Source organism: Anolis carolinensis, chromosome 3 (assembly GCF_035594765.1).
Source record: "Anolis carolinensis isolate JA03-04 chromosome 3, rAnoCar3.1.pri, whole genome shotgun sequence".
In the NCBI taxonomy this organism is placed as follows: Eukaryota; Metazoa; Chordata; class Lepidosauria; order Squamata; family Dactyloidae; genus Anolis; species Anolis carolinensis.
The window spans coordinates 176,735,077-176,757,341 of record NC_085843.1 but is presented as its reverse complement, the minus strand read 5'-3'; the positions used below and the strand labels follow the sequence as shown (position 1 = coordinate 176,757,341).

Below are 22,265 nucleotides of genomic sequence, written 5' to 3'. Positions count from 1 at the left end.
GAGCATTACTGTTTATTGGCAATATTGAACATGAAACACTTCCATCTGTGTCCTTTCTTATATGGCTGCCCTATGGGAGGAAGCCCTGTTGAACACTTTGGCATAAGAAGTAAACTTCTTCTTCTTCATTAGTTCAGTCGTTTCCGACTCTTCGTGATCTCATGGACCAAGATGGATGGATGGTATCCTTGCAGGAACTGGCTTGAACTTGAAGGAACTGGGGGAGGCAACGGCTGACAGGGAGCTCTGGCGAAGACTGGTCCATGAGGTCAAAAACATAAACATAAGAAGTAATTTTTTGCATTAGATTTTTGTAGCTTTCGTTAACACCCTGTGGTGTTTTATTTTACAGTCTGTGACCCTGTTCAGATTTCACCAAATTTTCTGTCCCTGTGATAATTGGATTTTGAAAAATGTGGCTTGTGGAAACAAGGATTGGTGATAAGGCTTCAGTGGGGACACCTTTTCCCCTTAATAATAACTCTTTCCTAGGGGTAGATTTCTCTCACTTTCTATTATCTCACCCCCATTTGTAACTATGTTGTTTGCAAGTCTGGTGTTTGTAACTTGGGGACTGCCTATATAAGTTTAGATTGTGATTGATTGGTCTTCAATAAATGAGTGTGAATCATGCTGTTTCCCTGATGTTGCTCAATTGCAGCTCCTAGGATTCCTCAGCATAGCTCTGCCCGTTAGGGCTTTTGGGGTGTTTCAGGTCAGTAACATTTTGACAGCTGCATATTTTCCATCATCATCGTACATCCAATTGTTAATCTCAACAAAGTAGACCCAGTAAATCAACCAAAACTCGGCTAGGCAATGCTAATGTAATGAATGTTACTTGAGTTGGGACTAACAATTGGGTTTAGGCCTACATAGGTCAAATGGGCATGCAAATAAATGGAATGCATTTATTAGAATAGAGTAGTTAAGAAAACATTACCCACAAACCCAAATGAAAACAAATTTAACATTTTGGTACTACATTACTAATTAAATTAGTATGAGTGAGTAGTAATTATAATACATTTGAATGAAAACACACTTTTTATTGTTGATCATGTTGTAAATACTTGCTTATGACCATTATACAACCCACTTATGTCCCATTGTTGTAGCCTTGACATCCGGATCTATTAACAGCAGCTGAATGTTTCTCAAATATTGAACAAATCAAACTTACAATGGCAACTCCTGGTTGTTGTTTGTTTCTTTTAGCTGCTAACAGTGAGTTTTCAAAATTCTTTTTTATTTTATGTTAGTTCATTGAAGGACACATACAGCATTAAGAAATAACATGACCTCAAGCAACCTTTGTAATATGTGTCCCAAATGCAGGCTTCACAATGGCCCTGCTTTTCCATGGTATGAAAGATAGCACTACAGTTTCCTGGTTGAATTACTACAGTCTGCCACTTCTATAGCAATCCTTACAAAGACTGCTGATCTTCCTGGATTTCATTACACTGTACATTTTTTTTCATCTTAGCTGGCATGAGTATCTTGAATAAGAAGGAAAATGTGGACAAATTGATTCAAGCTGAAATAAAAAAAAAAAACCACTGGCAATGAAAAGAAAATAATGCCATGTTAAACTATCCAGACATGAGACATAGATTCATTGTTTGGAAGTTTATGCTGAAGCAGAGATGAAAGAAACACAGGAAATGACACCTAGTGGACTGTTTTGCATGCTTAGTTGAACCATGTTGAACCATGTTTCACTTCATCTTCTGTTTCCTGAGTTATACAATTTAAAGTCTTTCAAATTCTACCATAAAATGTATTTAAAAGTGGATGGGCAAAGGAGTTCACTTCTGTAGGTACATACTGAAGGTGACAATATTTATACAGTAGAGTCTCGCTTATCCAACGTACTGTATTATCCAACACAGCCTGCCTTTTAGTAGTCAGTGTTTTTGTAGTCAATATTTTCAATACATTGCGATGTTTTGGTGCTAAATTCGTAAATACAGTAATTACTAGACAACGTTATTGTGTATTGAATTGCTTTTTCTGTCAATTTGTTGTAAAACATGATGTGTTGGTGCTTAATTTGTAAAATCATAACATAATTTGACATGTAATAGGCTTTTCCTTAATCCATCATTATCCAACATTTTTGCTTATCCAATGTTCTGAAGGTCCATTTATGTTGGATAAGTGAGACTCTACTATAAATTTAAAGTCTTACAAATAGCAAGCCGGATCTAAGCTATTAAAAAGACAACAATTGCAATTTTTATCGGAGGGCTGTTGCTAGGTCCCATTATGCTCAGGACAATAATAACCGGTTACACTCATATAAATGGGACATCAATTCCAAAATTAATGAGCTAGCTTTAATGAACCAATCTAAGGTGCTGGGCTTATTTAGAGATAGGTTCAGCACCTTGGAGAGCTCCTTTACAGGCAGAATTAAAACCTAGAGTGGATTCACCAGGCCATTAACATGGGAGCCAGCAACCACCATGGTTTCAGACATCCACTGAAATACAAGAGGACACCTTCCTGGTTGCTGTTTACATGCTGTAGAACATCCCTCCTCTATTATTCTTCCTTGGCAAAGAAAGAGATTTCTGTTCATAATATGTTTAATTTCTGGGCACCTATAGAGCTGATTATAGGAGCCCCGGTGGCAAAGTGCGTTAAAGCACTGAGCTGGAGACCGAAAGGTCCCAGGTTCAAACCCCGGGAGCGGCGTGAGTGGCCACTGTTAGCTCCAGCTCCTGCCAACCTAGCAGTTCGAAAACATGCCAATGTTTCGAAAACATGCCAATAGGTACCGCTCCGGCGGGAAGGTAATGGCTCTCCATGCAGTCATGCCGGCCACATGACCTTGGAGGGGTCTACGGACAACGCCGGCTCTTCGGCTTAGAAATGGAGATGAGCACCAACCCCCAGAGTCGGTCACAACTGGACTTAACATCAGGGGAAACCTTTACCTTTTTATAGAGTTGTCTCTATGAGTCTGTTAGAACACTGCAGTCATCTGGAGACCTTTCTCTCTGCGGCATCACCTTCTCAAGCTCATTGGCAAGCTTGATTAGCATTGAGTAGTCTTATAGATGCAAAGCCTGGCTTCATACCCACAGACCTCTGAGGATGCCTGCCTTAGATGCAGGTGAAATGTCAGGAGAGAATGCTAATAGAACATGGCCATACAGCCCAAAAAGCTGACAGCAGCCCAGTGATTCTAGCCACGAAAGCCTTCAACACACATTGAACGTCAATACGGGAAGAAATAGTTCCAAGACACACGGAAATTGGAAAAACTAAGGGCCCTTTGCTTGGAAGGTGTTAACTGGTATTTGTTTGCTGTGAATTATGTTTTCCTTTGATATTGATGTATCTGTATTTACTGCACCATATGTATTGTTACATTACGAGTGCTTTGTAAGCCACCCCGAGGCTCTTTTGAGAGATAGTGGCAGCGTAGAAATAAAGTTTTTTTAAAAATTTAATATTATGTTGTCTGGAATTCCCCTCCTTCAAGGTGAACAAAGGAGGCCTTCAGGCAACAACACTGATTGATTTTGCTACTCAATACTAATCAAGCTTGCCAATTGCAACATTTACACTTGCTTCAAACAGACATGGGGTCTTTCCCCCACCCTGACATATATCCGCAGACATATATACACATTCCACTTGCCTCATTTCCAACAGATCTCTCAACAAACCTCTGAGGTTGCTTGCTACAGATGTAGGCAAAACGTCAGAAAAGAATGCTACAAAAACACAGCCGAACAGGTTGAAATTTTATTTTATTTATTTACAGTATTTATATTCCGCCCTTCTCACCCCGAAGGGGACTCAGGACGGATCACAATGTACACATACATGGCAAACATTCAATGCCATATGAACATAGAGACAGAAATACAGAGGCAATTTAACCTTCTCCAGCTTCCAGCTTCCTGAGGGTATGCTAGATTCCAGCCACAGGGGGAGCAGCTGCTTCATCATCCACTGTGACGCCGCCTTCCTCATTCCAAACGCTGCTGGACGATTTTTATGGTGTTGTAAATTAGCCTCCCCACATAAGTGGTACCTAAATTTCATACTTCATAGATGCAACTATCTTTCGGGTTGCTTAGGTCAACAACGAGCAGGGCTATTCTTTATTTTAATGGTCGGGTGCTCACTCCTACACGGGCTGGCTTCGGACTCATGACCTCTTAGTCATAGTGATTTATTGCAACTGGCTACTAACCACAGCAACCCTATAATTTTATTTCTTACTCGCCTCTCCTCATGGATTGAGGAGGGTTACATAATCATTTAAAAACACTCCGTAGAATGCACACATTGGTACTGCTCCATTATCCGGGCGGCAGTCACTAGGGATTCTAGAGAGAGGATAGTCCATTATATTTTGGGGGGGGGGGATCAGGGTGATCAATTGCAACATTCACACCTGCCTCAGACAGACAAGAGTTCTTTCTCCCACCCTTGACCTTCCACTGGTATAAAAACCCCACTTTTCCTAGTTTCCAGCAGACCTCACAGCCTCTGAGAATGCCTGCCATAGATGTGGGCGAAACATCAGGAGAGAATGCTTCTAGAATATGGCCAATTGAAACATTCACACCTGTCTCAGACAGACAAAGGTTCTTTCTCCCACCCTGGACATTAAGCAAAAATATAAACCCAATTTTTCCCAGTTTCCAGCAGACTACACAGCTCTGAGGATGCCTGCCACAGATGTGGGCGAAACGTCAGGAGAGAATGCTTCTGGAACATGGCCATACAGCCCGGAAAACTCACAGCAACGCTGTGTTTATGTGCTTTGTGGCTAAAGAAAGAACAATGCCCAGGCAGGCAGCACAGTCATGTCTCTCAGTGGATCCCTTTGTCCTCCACACCATAGACCGCCCTAGGTTTCTTCGGGGAGATGCCTGCCTGCCTGCCTACCAGCAAGCGACGAGTCTTCAATGGAGGCAATGGAGGGAAGGAACTCCTCCCGGTCTACCAGCACTTCCCTTGTCTGCGCCGGAGGGGGAGGGCGCGGCGTTGGGTTGTAAAACAGGCGTGGCCCGCGTTGCCCAAGAAGAGGCTTCCTGTCCGGACTCCAGAGCGGGGCTCCTACCAGGCTTTGGTTTCAGTCTGGGATCTTCAGTGGGAGTTTGCTGCCTTGGAGGAGCCGGATCCCATGGAGATCTCAAGGAGAGGAAGGAGCTGAAAACAGGCACAGAATTTTCAAAGCAACTTCTGCGTCCTTTGCCCTAAGTTGGTGAAACTTCGCAGGTTCTCTCCAGGCTTCGGTTGGGTAAGTCTTGCTTCCTGAGCAGAGCTGTTCAGTCTCCTCCCCATTTCCAGTTGGCCTTCTCTTCCTCCCTTCCTCTTTCTCTCTTTTTCTGCCATCCCTTTCCCACAAAGCCCATCGCTTCTCCCTCCCTCTCTCCCTCCCTCTGCGTTGTTTTGTACTCATGGCCACTCCATGCTCTCTATTGTGTGTCGAGTTTCTGTCTCTTTCTCCCCACTGGGATGTTAGTTCTGTTTAAAATCTGAAAGCAAGCATGATTGAGATCCTCTGTACCGTCGGCTGGGCCTTGCCCGAAAAATAGAAAGGCAGGCAGAAGAAGCTGTTTTGTTTTTACAGAAAGTTCTGCTAGAGTACCTCCCCTCTTTGATAGAGTATTTCTTATTAGCACACCAAAGGTTTCCTATATAGTTAAATTATTGTATTATTGTGTTTATTTATACCCCGCCTTATTTCTCCCGAAGCAGCCTACACTTAAAAGTATGACCCTTATAATTTAAAATATACAAATAAGCAAGCATTAAAGCAACATTAAGGGAAACCTCACCCAAAACATAAACTCTATATACTACAGTGTAGAGCCTCTGCTTTCACGCCCTTAGCTTTTCGTATTTTTATGCTTTATGGGGGTCTGTTGGTGATCCCTAAGAATGCAGACACTTCCTTACTTTTCTCCATTCCAGTCTGAAAATAAAACTCTTCTCATTGCTTAGTTGCACTTAACTTTTTATTTTTTAATTACAGTAGAGACTCGCTTATCCGACATTAATATGAACAGTTTAAATGATGTATTATGTCATTATACCATAAGTGTGCTTAGTACTCAGTCCCACCAGCTACAATGGATATTACAGTAGAGTCTCACTTATACAACATAAACGGGCTGGTAGAACGTTGGATAAGTGAAAATATTGGATAATGAGGGATTAAGGAAAAGCATATTAAACGTCAAATTGTGTTATGATTTCACAAATTAAGCACCAAAACATAATGTTTTACAACAAATCAATCGAAAAAACAGTTCAATACACGGTAATGCTATGTAGTAATAACTACATGAATTTAGCACCAAAACATCGCAGTGTATTGAAAACATTGACTACAAAAACATTAACTACTAAAAAATTGACTACAAATACAGAAAGAATTGCACAAAATGAATGTACAGTTACAACATTGTTGGAAATTAAATGCGTAAAAAGTTCAGTCCTGTGAAGATTTTTAAAATTCTGTGATCCTTGCCTGCCTAGAGAAACAGCTGTGGATCCAGGAATACTGCGCTGGATAATACAGAATGTTGGATGAGCGAAGGTTGGATAAGCGAGACTCTACTGTATGACCACACAATTTAAAATATACAAATTGGCTGACATTAAAGTAACATTAAGGGAAACCTAACCCGAAACAGAGTAAACTCTACACACTACAATGCTGAGCCTCTGCTTTCACGCCCATAGCTTTTCTTATTTTTATGCTTTGTAGGGATTTGTTGGTGATCTCTAAGAATGGCGGGCACTTCCTTTTTCTCCATTCCACTCTGAATATAAAACTCTCTTCTCATTGCTTAGTTGCACTTAACTTTTTATTTTTTAATTATTATTTAATGTAACCCAAGTTGCAACATATTTAATGTGTTGTCCAAGGCTTTCGTGGCCAGAAACATTGTATTGCTATGAGTTTTCCAGGCTGTATGGCCATGTTCCAGAAGCATTTTTTTTTGATGTTTCACCCACATCTATGGCAGGCATACTCAGAGGCTGTGAAGTTTCTTGGAAACTAGGCAAGTTAGGTTTATATATCTGTGGAAGGTCCAGGGTGGGAGAAAGAACTCTTGTCTGTTTGAGGCAAGTGTTAATGTTGCAATTGATTAGCATTGAATAGCTTTGCAGCTTCAAAGCTTGGCTGCTTCCTGCCTGGGGAAATCCTTTGTTGAGAGGTTATTAGCTGGCCCTGATTGTATGGAATTCCCCTGTTTTTTAGTGTTGTTCTTCATTTACTGTTCCTATTTTAGAGGTTTTTTAAATACGGGTAGCCAGATTTTGTTAATTTTCATGGTTTCCTCCTTTCTGTTGAAATTATCCACATGCTTGAAGCTGCAAAGCCATTCAGTGCTGATCATTTACAACATTCACACTTGCCTCCAACAGACAAGAGTTCTTTCTCCCACCCTGGACCTTCCACAGATATATAAACCCCACTTGTCTGGTTTCCAACAAACCTCACAGCCTCTGAGGATGTCTGCCATAGATGTGGATGAAATGTCAGGAGAGAGTGCGCCTGGAAAATGGCTATACAGCCCAGAAAACTCAGTGCAACCCTGCAACATGTTTATTTATTCCCCAGGAAATGTTGTTTCAACAATACTCATCTCAGCAGATGTTTATCGCTTTGCACACTTCTTTTGAAAACCTGTTTGAGTTTCTCCTTTGCAGCTACTCAGCTAACAGGAAGCGTAAGCCTCGCAAAGTTCTTTTCTTTTTATTTCCACCCTCTGAAAACAGTATCCTGTTCTTATAACTACTTTTTCCTGAGGGATAACTTCCTGTCTTTCCACAGTGGTGTTCCTGTTGGTCTTTTGAATGGAAAGTTAATACTAATCTGACCCACCCTTGTCTCACCCCTTTGACTCTTTGCTTAGTCATAAGGTTGGTTTCACGTGAAAAGCTTTACATGGTATCTTAAATCTTGCTATGGATCAATTTGGGGAGAGCATACAGGTGTAACACACTTCACATCTAATAAAAAGGTGAGCAATTAATTCAAAAGTCCCATTCAGTTTAGTGCCTGGGCAAACTTTGGCCCTTTTGGACTTCAACTCCCAGAAATCCCAGGCAGTTTACTGTTAGGAATTGTGGGGCTTTAAGTCTAAAACACCTGGTACGCCAAAGTTTACCCATGCCTAGTTTAGTGGGATTTAATCCCAGATGAGAGTTATATTTTAAATATTTAATCTGAGCTCCCCAGTGTTAATTAATTGTGCGTTCTTAAGCACAGTGTTTTTATTAATTGGTATCGTCTGTTTCTATTCCATCAACAAATTGGATTCCATGTGGTTTATGATCAAAGAACAACATGAATAACACATGATACAAATACAACCAAAGCACAACAGAACATACAGAAAAACTGAATTTGAAAGCATCTGCATGCAAGAAAATACAGCACCTGCTCAATGAAATGCTTTGTCTACAGCAGTGGTTCCCAAACTTTTTTTGACCTGGGACCACACTCCAACATTAGTACATAAAGCAGTGGTTCTCAACCTGGGGTCCCCAGCCAGTTTACCAGCTGCTAGGATTTCTGGGAGTTGAAGGCCAAAAATATCTGGGGACCCCAGGTTGAGAACCACTGACTTAAAGTGTTATGAATCAGTTTTTGATCAACTTTAGATTTGGTTTGGTTATTTGGGGTGCTGATTCAGAAAATTGCATTGGATAGACCACATCAGCTCTAGTTTCTGATACAGAACATAAGCCATCCAGTCGTCACCATCTCCTCACCCACAGAAAATCATATTTAACAATCTAGAGCTGGTATGGTCTACCCAATGACATTTTCTGAATCAGCACCCCAAATAACCTCAGGAACAGGCCAAAAAACGGAGATACCAAGGCACCTCCACTTACAGGCGCCACATGGAATGGCTCTGCTCTGGGGGAGGAAGGAGAAGCAGCAGTCAGGAGGCTTGTTGTCACACCTTTCGTGAATAGTCAGCCTCTTCACTCCCAACATCCCCATTGCCTCAGCACTATGGGAGGGTTTCACAAGACCAGTCGCTCTCGTTGCAACAGTGTAGGCCGCGGACCATATTTTATTTCTTGGGGACCACTGGTGGGCCATGCACTACACGTTGGAAATCACTGTTCTGCAGTTGCCAAAGACCTAACAGAAAAAAGTTCTTATGAGGTTTCAACCTAAAAAGCATAGAGAATAGTTGTGGCACAACCTTTCCTAGAAATGATCACCCTCAGAAGGCAGGTGGGGGATGCACCTTGTATTTATAAATAAATCCTTGCATGTGGAAATCTGTCTTCTTGATATACATATGCTCCTTCCCCATGTTCTTGATATACTGGCCTCTGTTCAGAGTATTGCTGGGGAGAGTAGTTACCACTAAGAATTTGAAAGACACTTTCAGTAGTCCTTCCCTGCAAAGAGGATAACTTGAGCCGTTTCCCTGGCTGTATTTTGTGATGTTCTTGGCAAGTTGGGGACAGCAGGAATGTGGCTTGCACAAACGCAAAATTTCACCAACGCTCAAGAGTCGCATTGCTTCTTCTTACTTTCTTGAACACAAAACAAACAAAAGCTGCCCCCCTTTCTGTTACTACTATGCTGATGTGTTATATTGTAAGCCGCCCTGAGTCCCCTGTTGCGTGAGAAGGGCGGGGTAGAAATACTGTAATAAATAAATAAATTAGACATAACCACTCCCTACCTCTTGCTTCCCACTGAGTCACCATCTTATGAATATTTTCTCCACAATTCACGAGAAGAAACTCTGTTCTCCTTTGTATGCTGCTGCTTGACTGATTCTGTTTATTTCTGAGTCAGAGCCAATTGATTTAAGTGGATGGTGTTATCTGTGAAGGAGACTTAGTGGATTCAGTGGATCTGGGTGTGGAGAGGGATTGTGTGTCTTGGGAGTAAAGTCAATGGCACTCTTGTTCCATCTGTCTTGGTAAAATGTAATGGTAGCACGCAAATTGGTATGATGAGGTACAGTAGCAAAACCTGCTACTCTGCAAAATGTTTAGAGGTTAGTTTTGTCCCTGTCACTGTGACCCACTGTTTTATGTTAAAGCAGCTGTTTATTTGACAGCCTGTCTGGTAGCCCTGGGAAACAAGGAATACTGTGCAGGTGAATGAGTGCGCTCACAGAGGCTAGAAATAACCCTCCATCCTTTGCCCTCCAGTTTGTTTGGTTATGTGATGTCCACAGTAGAAGGGAAGAATTGCAACAGGTTCTTCCCTACCTTCACCAGACCGCCTGGCAAGTAGTGGTGCCTAGTGTATCGAGAATGTTGGACTGACAATTGGAAGACTCAGATTTTAACTGCCCACCCTCCCCGAGCAGTGAAACCCTCTAAGCCCGTCATTCCTAAACTTTTTCAGTTATGGAATGCTTCAGAAAACTTTATTTCCCTGTGGAACCCTAACTTTGTCCCTAGGCATTGTGAACCCAGAAAGTTCTTCCTTCTTTTTACCTACTCCTGTTGCCTGAGCATTTTGTATAATATAGTAAGTTTGGAAATAAAGAGAAATTTTAAATCTAACCACAAACCTTTATTTTGGTACAAAAATTGATATTACTACCAACATTTATTTTGGTACAGGATAATGTAGGATTCACAATTAACAATGCTGAATGAAATTGTAATAGTTTTGAAATTGGGCAGGTGAATACATAAATTTGGGGTGGCATCCAACTAAATTTGTTTTTGGCGTAAGCATAAGCTGGAAAGCCTGATTTTCATCCATAGGTGGACACGGAAGGCAGCATTTCTTGGATAACCTTTCCAGCTATTGCTGGCTATGTGTCTGTTGGTCCTTTTCCTCTTTCATCATGACTTATCATGCAGGATGGATGAAATGAGGAAGAAGAAAATGGTATGTTGTCTTAAGATTATTGGAAGAAGATACTAAGACAGGGTTGTTGTATTTTTTTAAAAAGACAAACAAAACTAACTTGTTGCAGGTTGAGTATCCCTTACCTAGAATTCCAAAATATGGGTGACTGAGATAGTGACACCTTTGTTTTCTGATGTTTCATTGTACACACACTTAGTTTCATGTACAAAATTATTATATTGTGTATAAAATTACCTTCAGTATACAAGGGCTATATGAAATGTAAATGAATTTTGTGTTTGGACTTGGGTCCCATCTCCAAGAATCCTCATTATGCACATATTTTTTTATCATGTTAGAAGCAACTTGAGAACATACTGCAAGTTGCTTCTGGTGTGAGAGAATTGGCCATCCTCACAGATGTTGCCCAGGGGTTGGCTGGATCTTACTGGGAGGCTTCTCTCATGTCCCCGCAAGCTAGAGCTGACAGATGGGAGCTCAGCCCATCTCATGGATTCGAACTGGCAACCCTCAAGTCAAAAACCCAAACTTTAGGCCAGCAGTTCAGACAACACAAGGGTTTAACCCACCACGGCTCCCATAGTCACATACTGTATGTGCAAGTACAGGTATTTTACATGTTTTTAAAATACAAAATACAAAACACTTCTAGTCCAAAGCATATTAGATAAAGAATAGTTAGCTTGTATGATGCAACTCCAGGCTGGTTTCAGAGGCGCCCACTTTTTCTTCACCATGGTCAACACAGAAATGCAGGCAAAATATTTGTAGTCTACCAACCTATGTTGTTTATTTACAAGGCTGTTAGATATTGTAGTAGCTTTGGAGATCCCTTCCCCAATTCTATATTAGGGACCTACTAAGGGGCAGTGGGGCAGTAATGAAAGATCTGCTGCCGAAAATAGGTTCCCATGGGCAAGCAGTCCCCATCTTGCCTATAAGATCTGAACCTACTCCATGTATACATCTTCCTTCTAATGAGTCTTGAGTTCTTGTACCTGCTTTCTAACAGCAAATTAGGAAACCTGGAGCAATTACATACCAGCAGAGCTTTGAATTGGTCACATGTTGAGGGCTGCTTATATATTGAGGACCAGTGCCAGATAATATTGCCACAGAAAGTCATGGACAGCATTATCCAAACTGTTTTTCAAATATCAACTTTTGACTGGATCACTCCAAATATTTCTTAGCTCTATATTGCTCATTAGCAGGTCATTCCTACCATAGTTGGCCCACCACATTTGCGTGTTTAACTGTTACAGGTTTGATTATTTGCAGATTTTATAAATATCAAAAATTAACAGGAATCTTTTAAGTCCTCAAGAATGACTCTAAGGTTATTGTCCTCCAGAAGCCACAACGGATTTTCAGGCAGCTGATAAATGATGGCCCTGTGTTGGGTTGGGAACCATTCTGATGGTGAATTCTTTGTGGTTGTCCTTGCCTAACTCTCTTCCTGCTCCACATATGATAAGATTGAATCACATTGAAGATGACTTGCAAGATTGGCTTTCATACAGAATTCCAAGTGTCATTACCAGTGTGGTTTGGGCTACATTTCTGCACAAATGACTTCTCAAAATTCTTCACTTGTTAATGGGCAGAGAAACTGGGGGGGGGGGGGGGGGGCAGCATTATGTGTCTGAGCCAGTGGAGTGGGACTATCAGATTGAGAGATTAGGGGATAGTACAGTCATTCTCTTTCAGATTGTTGGAGAACCTTACCAACTAGTGTTTAGTGTGAGAGGTCCCCCCCCCCCTTACTGAAGGCCAGGCAACTTCCAGTTAGAGCCTTGTTTGAACAAGGCCATTGAGTACTGGCTTTCCTCAGCCACAGCCCGCTTCTTTAATGATGTTGGATCAAAAAATGCAGCCCATTCAATTGTAAGACAAAGTGAGCATTTGATACCCACTGCCCCACAGAGAGCCAAGAATGTTTGTGCCCACAGGCTTTTGTCCTGTATTTCTCTACGTTACAAACTCCTGGAGGCAAATAGATGGTGCCCTGAGAAAAAGAATGTGTTTTTTTCCTGCTGCTATGAGCACACTTTCCTTCCTCGTTCTTACACCAATTAATTTGCCTACATTTATTGGCTTTATAATACAACCATATTTGACATAAACATTAATGCTAACTATAGTTATGCTGAAGATATTTTTAGCAAAATGTTGGATTTCTATTTGAGCAGTTAAGGCTTGGCTTTAGTAATTGTGTTAAATGTAGAGTTTTTGGAGCCCAATTTATATTTTAGCACATAATAATAATAATAATAATAATAATAATAATAATAATAATAATAATAATAATAATAATAATATTTATTACCTGTCTCTCCTCATGGCTTGAGGTGGGTTCCAACATTGCTAAAACACAGTTATTTAAAAACACTCCACAAAATACAGATATCAAAACATTTCCATAAAAAACATATTACAATACACAAGACAAAAATTAGTCATAGAATGGAAGCTTAAAATTTGTCAATAAAACTGTTTGGGTAGGCCTGCCAGAAGAGATAGGCCTTTACTTGTGTCTTAAATTTCGACAGCTAGTCTATCTGTTGGAGCTTTACTGCCAGGTCGTTCCACAGTCTTGGGGCGGCTGATGAAAAGGTCTTTTGGGTGGTGGTTGCTAGTCGAGTTCTGACATGCTGGATCAGACACCCCCCAGAGGACCTCAGTGTTTGGGGCGGATTGTATGTGAGAAGGCGATCCTGTAAGTAACCTCGACCCAAACCATGAAAGGCTTTAAAGGTCGATGCCAACACCTTATATTTTGACCTGACTAATTGGCAGCCAGTGGGGTGACTTTAGGATAGGGGTGCTATGCTCACTCCTAGATGTTTCTGTAACCAATCTGACTGCTGTTTTTTGAACCACCTGGAGTTTCTGAACTTGATATAATTTAAATTTAAAGCTCATTGCAGAAGTTCAACCTTGAGGTTACCAGCGTGTGCACTACCATCTTTAGATCTTCCAAATCTAGGAAGGGGTGCAGCTGGCATATCAGGTGAAGCTGACAATAAGCACTCCTGACTGTTGCATCTACCTCGACTAACATTTGGAGACATGGATCCAGAAGCATCCCCAAGCTGCAAACAGTTTTTCAGGGGGAGTGTAACCCCATCCAAGACTGATTGACACACCTCCATCCCAGTTTAGGACTCTTGATGGCAAGCATCTGTTTTCTCTGGATTCAATTACATTTTTTTTCTCACTAGCCCATTACCTTCTTCAAACATTTGTTCGGAGGAGACACACTATCCCTAGCTGAAGCTGTTTTTGAAGGTATGGAGAAATATATTTGGGTGTCATCAGCATACTGATAACACCCTGCCCCATGCCTATGGGTGATCTCTCCCAGTGGCTTCATGTAAATATTAAAGAGCATTGGAGATAGAATGGCACCTTATAATAGCTCCTTTTTTGAGAAGCAGCTATCCCCCAGCATCACTATCTGGAGCCTGCCTGAGAGGTATGACTGGAACCACTGCAGCACAGTGTCTCCGATTCCCAGCCCCTTCAGGTGTTCCAGAAGGATACCATGGACATTAAGTGGCCCGTGTAGATGTGCCTTTTGTCTTTGAAGATTAGGGGAAACCATGTCAGTTCCTTCTCCAATGCCAAGTTTGCCAAACGATTGACACTGTTGTTGTTACATGCTTGTTTTTAAGATTAAACCAAACTTGGCTTACTTAGAAAGTACTGTTATCTTCAAGCTGCTTTTTGTCTTTTTATTATGCTTTGGAATTTCCATAGGTCTGCATTAGCTGCAGTTCAAGTTTAGACAGTTACAGGATAGGTATCGGGCAGGTATCTTCTGTGTGAGCATCAAGCAGGTTTTTCTCAGATATGTATTGCATATCACAAAGAGCCAAGATAATTGCACATGTCCATAAGCTAAAAGTATTGTAGTTTGAAAGAAGAAAAGAAATCCCAGACAAATTCACATTCATAAAGTTTTTGTTTGTTTTTGTTTATGTATTTAGGTGTGTTATATTTTAAGTGAGCATGTAATTTCATGCTCTGTCTATGTGTTAGGAGCCCCAGTGGTGAAGTGTGTTAAAGCACTGAGCTGCTGAACTTGCAGATTGAAAGGTCCCAGGTTCAAATCCCGGGAGCGGAGTGAGCGCCCGCTGTTAGCTCCAGCTTCTGCCAACCTAGCAGTTCGAAAACATGCCAATGTGAGTAGATCAATAGGTACCGCTCTGGTGGGAAGGTAACGGTGCTCCATGCAGTCATGCCGGCCACATGACCTTGGAGGTGTCTACGGACAATTCCGGCTCTTCGACTTAGAAATGGAGATGAACCCAACCCCCAGAGTCAGACATGACTGGACTTAACGTCAGGGGAAACCTTTACCTTTACCTATGTGTTACTTTGAATTTCAAGGAAAAATGTTGAGTAGGCAATGAAAATTCCTATTTTCATATACCAGAAATGTTCTTTTATCGCATAGTGAATGGCAGCACTGTTTTTTTATTTTTTTAATAATTAATCATTTCATTTGCCAAGTTTCAGTTGGACTGCGTGTTTTGGTCATGATTAGTAATCTTTTTGAAGCAACCTTGTCTAAAATCACTTTCCTGAGAAAAACACAGCAATGGAAAATTCTCTTTTCTGAATCACCTGTTTTTGCAAGCTGCAGCTCCCAAATACCTGATAGTTTTCACGGATTTCCGTTATTAATAATGTCTTTGAACTGTGTGCTGTAATTGTTGCCCACACTCTCTACCCTGTACAGTTTGTGCTTATTTTGCCCCAACTCGCATCAAAGGAAAACACATTGAAAATATTCCAGAATAAAAGAATATGATGGAGTGATTCTGAATGGCAGCTATGCACGTAACCATGCTTTTGTACATGACCACCGGGTTCTTTTCTTACCTCCCTTTTCCCAATCTTTTCACCTGTTTTTAGTTTTGCTTCCTTACTGAACCAATGCTTCAATTTTCCTTTGCTTTTACCACATAACTTTGACCATACCGGTCAAGACTGAAGTGGAATGAGAAAGTCTCTGGCAGCTTTCGCTGGCTGCAGCAACATGTTTCACAATGTTATGTTCTTTATAGCTGCCTCTGATCTCCCTCTCTAAAATGGACAATCACAAGAAAGTGTTGGTTTATGTAAAATGACTGATTGTCGTAAGGCAATGATGCTTCTCTACCCCCTGCACTCTTTGACCATTCTACTTGGTACAATAGAAGGGTTCAGAAAGGTCGAGGCAAGTCCCAAATGAATGCAAAGAATATCTGGAAATGGCACAAAGGGAGAAAGTTTCCCAGCTAGTGCTGCTGGTGGTAGGAGGAAACGTTAGATGAGTGTGATACTTGGACCAGAAAGACTTGACGGAAGGGGAAAAACTTGTTCAGCTTTGAAGATAAATTTGAGAAAGTGGTGAGAGACTTGGATATTTTACTATTGTTCAACCTAAACTACTTCATAGGATATAAGTAAAACATGAGAGTGATTTGGATGCACCAGAAATATGGGCTGTAAGCTTTCTGAACAAGTGAGACAAAAGCATACAGCATGAGCAGATTTTTTCCAATGGAAATCCTTTGCTGCATGTGAGAAAGAGGAGTTGGTATGAGTGGAAAGTTGTGATTGATTGCTTCAGAGGAAACTGGAGGCACCTATCAGAGGTAGTGGGGTTTTTCCCCAATAAATACTTTGAGGAAAAGGAAGAAAAACACGTTTACTGTTGTCACAGGCTTCCAAGAGTTTTCTTGTTGCCGACCTCACTCAGTTTTCAATTTAGAATAGCTAGGATGTAAAATTGCCAGTTGCCTCCTACTTGCGGGCCATTTGGAAGAAGTGAATGACACAGCCTTGCATACTCATTGACTGCTTAAAATAGAAGAATGAGGAGGCATTTTCTTTACTTTTTGGCTTGTTTATGCAAAAGAGTAGATATAGGAATGTTTATTTATCTAGTGCCATTGATGCGTTTGTGCAGGGCCGGTCCAACGTGGTAAGCCGATTACGCCTCAGCGTTGGGCGCACGGCAACAGGGAGCATTGTCAAGGCCTCGTCAGCGCCCCCGTTTTGCGCCGCACCGCGGCTGTTGGCTACCATTGCCTCCTCAAGGCTACCATTGCCTCCGTGCCCGCCTGGCCCATTTCCAGTACGAGGACCTGCTGTGCGACCCCAGCGGACAGCTGCACCGCCTCCTCTGCTTCAGCGGCCCTCGCCCTCACGGCCCTCATGCCCTCCCTGGCCCCCCTCGCACTCCCCCGACTCCCTCTCGCACTCCCCCGACTCCCTCTCACACTCCCCGGCTCACTCTCGCACTCCTCAGCCCACTTGCGCCCCTCTCGCACTCGGCCCACTCACAGCCCTCTCGCACCTAGCCCACTCGCGCCCCTCTCGCACTCGGCCCACTCGCGCCCCTCCCGAGCTCAGCCCTCTCGCGCTCGACCCTCTCGCGCTCGGCCCACACGTGCCCCTCTTGCACTCAGCAGAATCACTTCCCTCTTGCCCCTGGACAAGACCTGAGGCCAGGCCCCTGGGCCCACTGCCCCACCTGTGCCCTTCCTGGACTCCGTCCGCGACGCCCGGCATGCCCTCCGTGTCTGGAAGGAGCTCCTCAGACGCACGGAGCTCCAGCAAGTCGAGCAGGCCTGCACCCCCGCCATGCACCTCCTTGGGGACCTTCTCAGCCGTGAAGATGAGGCAGGTAGGAGCCCGTCCCTGTCCCCAGCATTTTGCCAGGTATGTCTCCAGGGCAGGCCTGGGCCAACTTGGCAACTGAGGGGGGAAATTGAAGGGCCTGAGGCTGGGTGGCTGTAAGTTTTCCAGCTGCCTGGCCATGTTCCAGAAACTGGAACATGTGGGCCTACTCCTAGGATTTATAGTTTCCTAAGGCCCCTTCTTCACAGCCATAGAAGCCAGATTATCAAGGCAGATAATCCACATTATCTGCTTTGAACCGGATTATATGCATCCACACAGCCATATAATCCAGTTCAAAGCAGATTATCTGGATTTTATATGGCAGGGTATGGGTTCTTCTACATAGCCATGTAATTCAGATTATGAAGGCAGATAATCCAGATCATATGCGTTGAACCATATTATATGCATCCACACAGCCATATAATCTAGTTCAAAGCAGATTATTTGGATTTTATATGGCAGTGTATGGGCCCTTCTACACAACCATATAATTCAGATTATCAAGGCAGATAATCCATATTATCTGCCTTGAACTGGGTTATCTGAGTCTACACTGCCATATAATCCAGATATTTAGAACTGTATATTGTAGTGGTGTACTTCAGAGGGATGCATATATCTCACCAAAGGGCAGCTGCACTTTGGAATTAATGCAGTTTGACTCCAATTTCATTGCCATGGCTCAATTCTATGATACCCTGGGAATTGTAGTTTTATAAGGTCTTTAAACCTTTTCTGCTAAATAGTTTAGATGCCTCACTGAACTATAACTCCCAGGATTCCATAGCATTGAGCCGTGGCAGTGAAAGTGGAGTCAAACTATGTTAATTCCACAGTGCAGACACACCATGATGCCTCACTTCTTCCAATGGAGAAATAAAGATACAAGTGCCAGTTAAGTCCAGTGAATTTCTTTATTCATACCATATGGAGAGGGGCAGATTTCTCACCCTTTTCATGATATTGTTTAAACTTCCACTCTATGTCTAACTTTTGTTTTGTGTAAGGTAAAGGTAAAGGTTTCCCCTGACATTGTCCAGTCATGTCTGACTCTGGGGGTTGGGCTCATCTCCATTTCTAAGGTGAAGAGCCGGCGTTGTCCGTAGACACGTCCAAGGTCATGTGGCCGGCATGACTGCATGGAGCGCCGTTACCTTCCCACCGGAAGTGGTACCTATTGATCTACTATTTCCAGCAGACGTCTTGCGGCAGCCATTTTGGGGGCTGCAATATCCCAGGACAAAGCAGCAAGTGTGAACAATGGAGGCAGAAATTACAGGACCAAGAGGTCTGTATGTGGACCTCTTCTCAAATCCTAGGGTTTTTTTTTTGCCCCTGACTAAACCCCATGATTTTGTGCTGTTTGGAGCTGCCCTAAAAGATGGCTTGGCCAGTTCCTTCCAATGAAATATAGCCAACAGCAGCTGGTATTTATTGATAGTCTCACATCCATGTTCTAACGCAGGCTGACTCTACCCTGATGCCTTTAGGGTATTTAGGTTGGCCATTGATGTATTCGGCAGTGTCACACCTCAGGCTAAGTTCACCTTGCTATAGATACCCAGTCAGACACAAGGAAAGTCTTTTGAGGTTTTTATTAAGCAAAGCAGGATATAATTCAAGCAAGCAATCAAAAAGTAGTTCAAAGTTATAAGGAAAAAGTCAATAAGAATCCAGTTGTTCACAATGCAAAGAAATGTCCATTAATCAATGATGCAAGGTCCAAAAGTCCAAAGAGCATGGCAAGAACAATAATCCACAAGGTAAGGCAATAGTCCATAGAGTCCAAGAACAAGATCCAGAATCCAGGGGTCCAAGAGCAATAATTCACAAGGCAAGGCAATAGTCCATAGAGTCCAAGAACAAGATCCAAAATCCAGAGGTCCAATAGAGTCCAAGAACAAGGTCCAAGAAACAAAGATCCAAGAGTCCAGGAACAAGGCCCAAAATCCAAAGATCCAGGAGTCCAAGAACAAGGCCCAAAATCCAAAGATCCAAGAACACAGACGAAGAGAGCATCCACCTAGATAAAGCGAGGAAATTGCTCTGACAAAGAGCAGTCTGCAAAGCATCCTTTTAATAACAACTTAGAAAGGCATTTCTTTTCCCACTGCTGGTTTCTCTTTTTCATGCCAAACGCTCACTTCTTTGAACCTGGGAACCCATCCAAGACAAACGGTCCTCTCTGGATAGTTCATTGCTTGTGCTACCGTTATCTTGCACCTGGCATGGAGCTGAATCTACTCCCTCATTTCTCAACGGTTCTACCTCATTATTTCTCAAGGGAATGTCAGCCTGTCCGTTATCTACAGCTCCTGAGTTCAGCAGGTCATCCTGCTCAAACTGAAACTGGCATATCTCTGGCCTCTGAGCCAGACTCCATCTCTGAACCAGCTTCTGCCTCTGGCAGCTCTTGAATCTCAAATCCAGAATTCCCTTCATCTTCATCGTGAATCTGACCAGCCCGTGTCTGGGTCACAACACTATCCTCCTCCTCAAGCCCCTCCTTCCGCCCCCCCAGCGGCCGAGGCTTGGCCGGATACGTTCGATGGAAATGAGACACTAAATCTGGTGCATGCACAATCCCGCGCATCCACCCAACAACGTTCCTCAGGTCCATACCCTACCTAGTCCACCAGGAATTGCAATTTACGCTGATGGTGACGTGAGTCCAAAATGTCCGCCACTTCAAACTCCTCCTCCCCATCACACAGAACAGGGGGCGGTGGCGGCCCAGTGGCCGGACGAATCCCAGTGGCCGGCCGTAGCAAAGAACGATGAAACACAGGATAAATCTTCATACCCCTTGGAAGTTTCAACTTGAATGTCACAGGGTTGATTTGGGCCACAACCACATAAGGACCCACAAAGCGAGTGTCCAATTTCCGGGAAGGCCGCTGAAGAGGCAGGTGTTTGGTCGACAACCAAACACGGTCCCCCACCTGAATGTCCGGGCCCTGCTGCCAATGGGAATCCGCTACACATTTGTAATCCGCTTTGGCCTGCTCCAATTGAGTCTTCAGAATGTCGTGAATTGCAGACAACTCCTGCAACCAGGACGTGGCTGCCGGGACTTCACCGGAATCGATCACCGCTGGAAAGAAACGAGGATGAAACCCATAGTTAGCGAAGAATGAGGCCTCCTTGGTAGAGCCATGAATACTGTTGTTGTAGGCAAACTCAGCCATAGCCAACAACGAGGTCCAATTGTCCTGTTGATAATTAACATAGCACCGAAGGTATTGTTCCAAGGTGGCATTGATCTTCTCCATTTGACCATCAGTCTGGGGGTGATGAGCAGTGGACATCCGGCCCTCAATCCCCAATTGTCTCTGCATTTCCTTCCAGAAATGTGACGTGAACTGGGCACCCCGATCCGTGACCAAACTCTTGGGGATGCCATGAAGCCGAAAAACATGACGCAAGAACAAATCAGCTGTCTCCTTAGCCGTGGGTAGTCCCGCACACGGAATGAAATGACTCATCTTGGTGAATAAATCCACCACCACCAAAATAGTTGTACAGCCTTGTGACAAAGGAAGGTCCGTGATAAAGTCTGCCGATACAATCTCCCACGGCTGGGCCGGTGTGGGCAACGGGTGTAACAAACCCGCTGGCTTACCCACCGAGTTCTTAGCGCATTGACACATATTTCTCCACTTCTCTCCGGACTTTTGGCCACCAAAAATCTTGGCGAACCAACTGCATGGTCTTGAAGATCTCAAAATGACCAGCCGGCTGGGAATCATGACACAGTTTGAAAATCTCGAGCTGTTCGGGCCCTACAGGGACGTACACCCGGGAACGGTGGCAAAGAGTCCATCCACCACATGGAACGGAAACGATAGTTCAGCTGTCCCTGGACCCAAGGATCCTCTTCTTGACGGGCCCGAATTCTATCCGTCAAGGTTCCTTGCACAACAGGATGAGGGGACGGGTCCTCCACCACAGCCGCGGCGGCAAAGTTCTCTGGACGCAACAGATATGTCTCCGTAGATTCCTCTCGTCCACACACATACTCCGGCTTCCGGGACAAAGCATCCACTTGTTTGTTCCTGGCCGCCGGCACATAACAGACCCTGAAATTGAATCGTTCAAAAAACAGCGCCCAACGCTGTTGCCGCTGGTTCAACTTACGCGAGGTACGAAGATATTCCAAGTTACGGTGGTCGGTGTGAACTTCCACCGGATGATGAGCTCCTTCTAGCCAATGTCTCCAAGCCTCGAAGGCCAACTTGATGGCCAGTAGCTCCTTTTCCCAGATAGTATAGTTCCGCTCTGGCGCCGTCAGCTGCCGGGAAAAATATGAACATGGACGGAGATGTTCGCCCACCAGCTGGAGCAAAACCGCTCCAACCGCCACATACGAAGCATCGACCTGGACCACAAAAGGAGTGTCCAGGTCAGGGTGTTGAAGAACAGGCTGGATGGTGAATAGTCTCTTGAGCTTCTGGAAACCACCCTCCGCCTCCTTAGTCCACAAGAAAGGTTTCTTCCCTCTCAAACACTGAGTGATGGGATCAGCCCATCGCGCAAAATCCGGGATGAACTTGCGGTAATAATTGGCAAACCCCATGAACCGTTGAATGTCCTCCTTGTTCATGGGGGCCTTCCAGTCCCTTACCGTGGCGACTTTGGCAGGGTCCATAGAAATTCCCTTGGCAGAGATGCGATAGCCCAGGAAATCCACCTCCTTCAAATCGAACGCGCACTTTTCCAGTTTGGC

At 43.4% G+C, this 22,265-nt stretch overlaps 2 protein-coding genes across 2 annotated transcripts in view; both read left to right on the top strand.

Annotated features, from left to right (window-relative positions):
- Window positions 1-22,265, top strand: part of LOC134297668 (uncharacterized) — a 345,438-nt gene that overhangs the window by 279,633 nt on the left and 43,540 nt on the right. The window lies entirely within an intron of this gene.
- tspan14 (tetraspanin 14) overlaps window positions 5,005-22,265 on the top strand; it is an 81,560-nt gene continuing 64,299 nt past the window's right edge. Inside the window, exon 1 of the mRNA XM_003224091.4 lies at window positions 5,005-5,272. The gene's annotated coding sequence lies outside the window, so the exon portion shown is untranslated. The remainder of the gene's footprint in view (window positions 5,273-22,265) is intronic.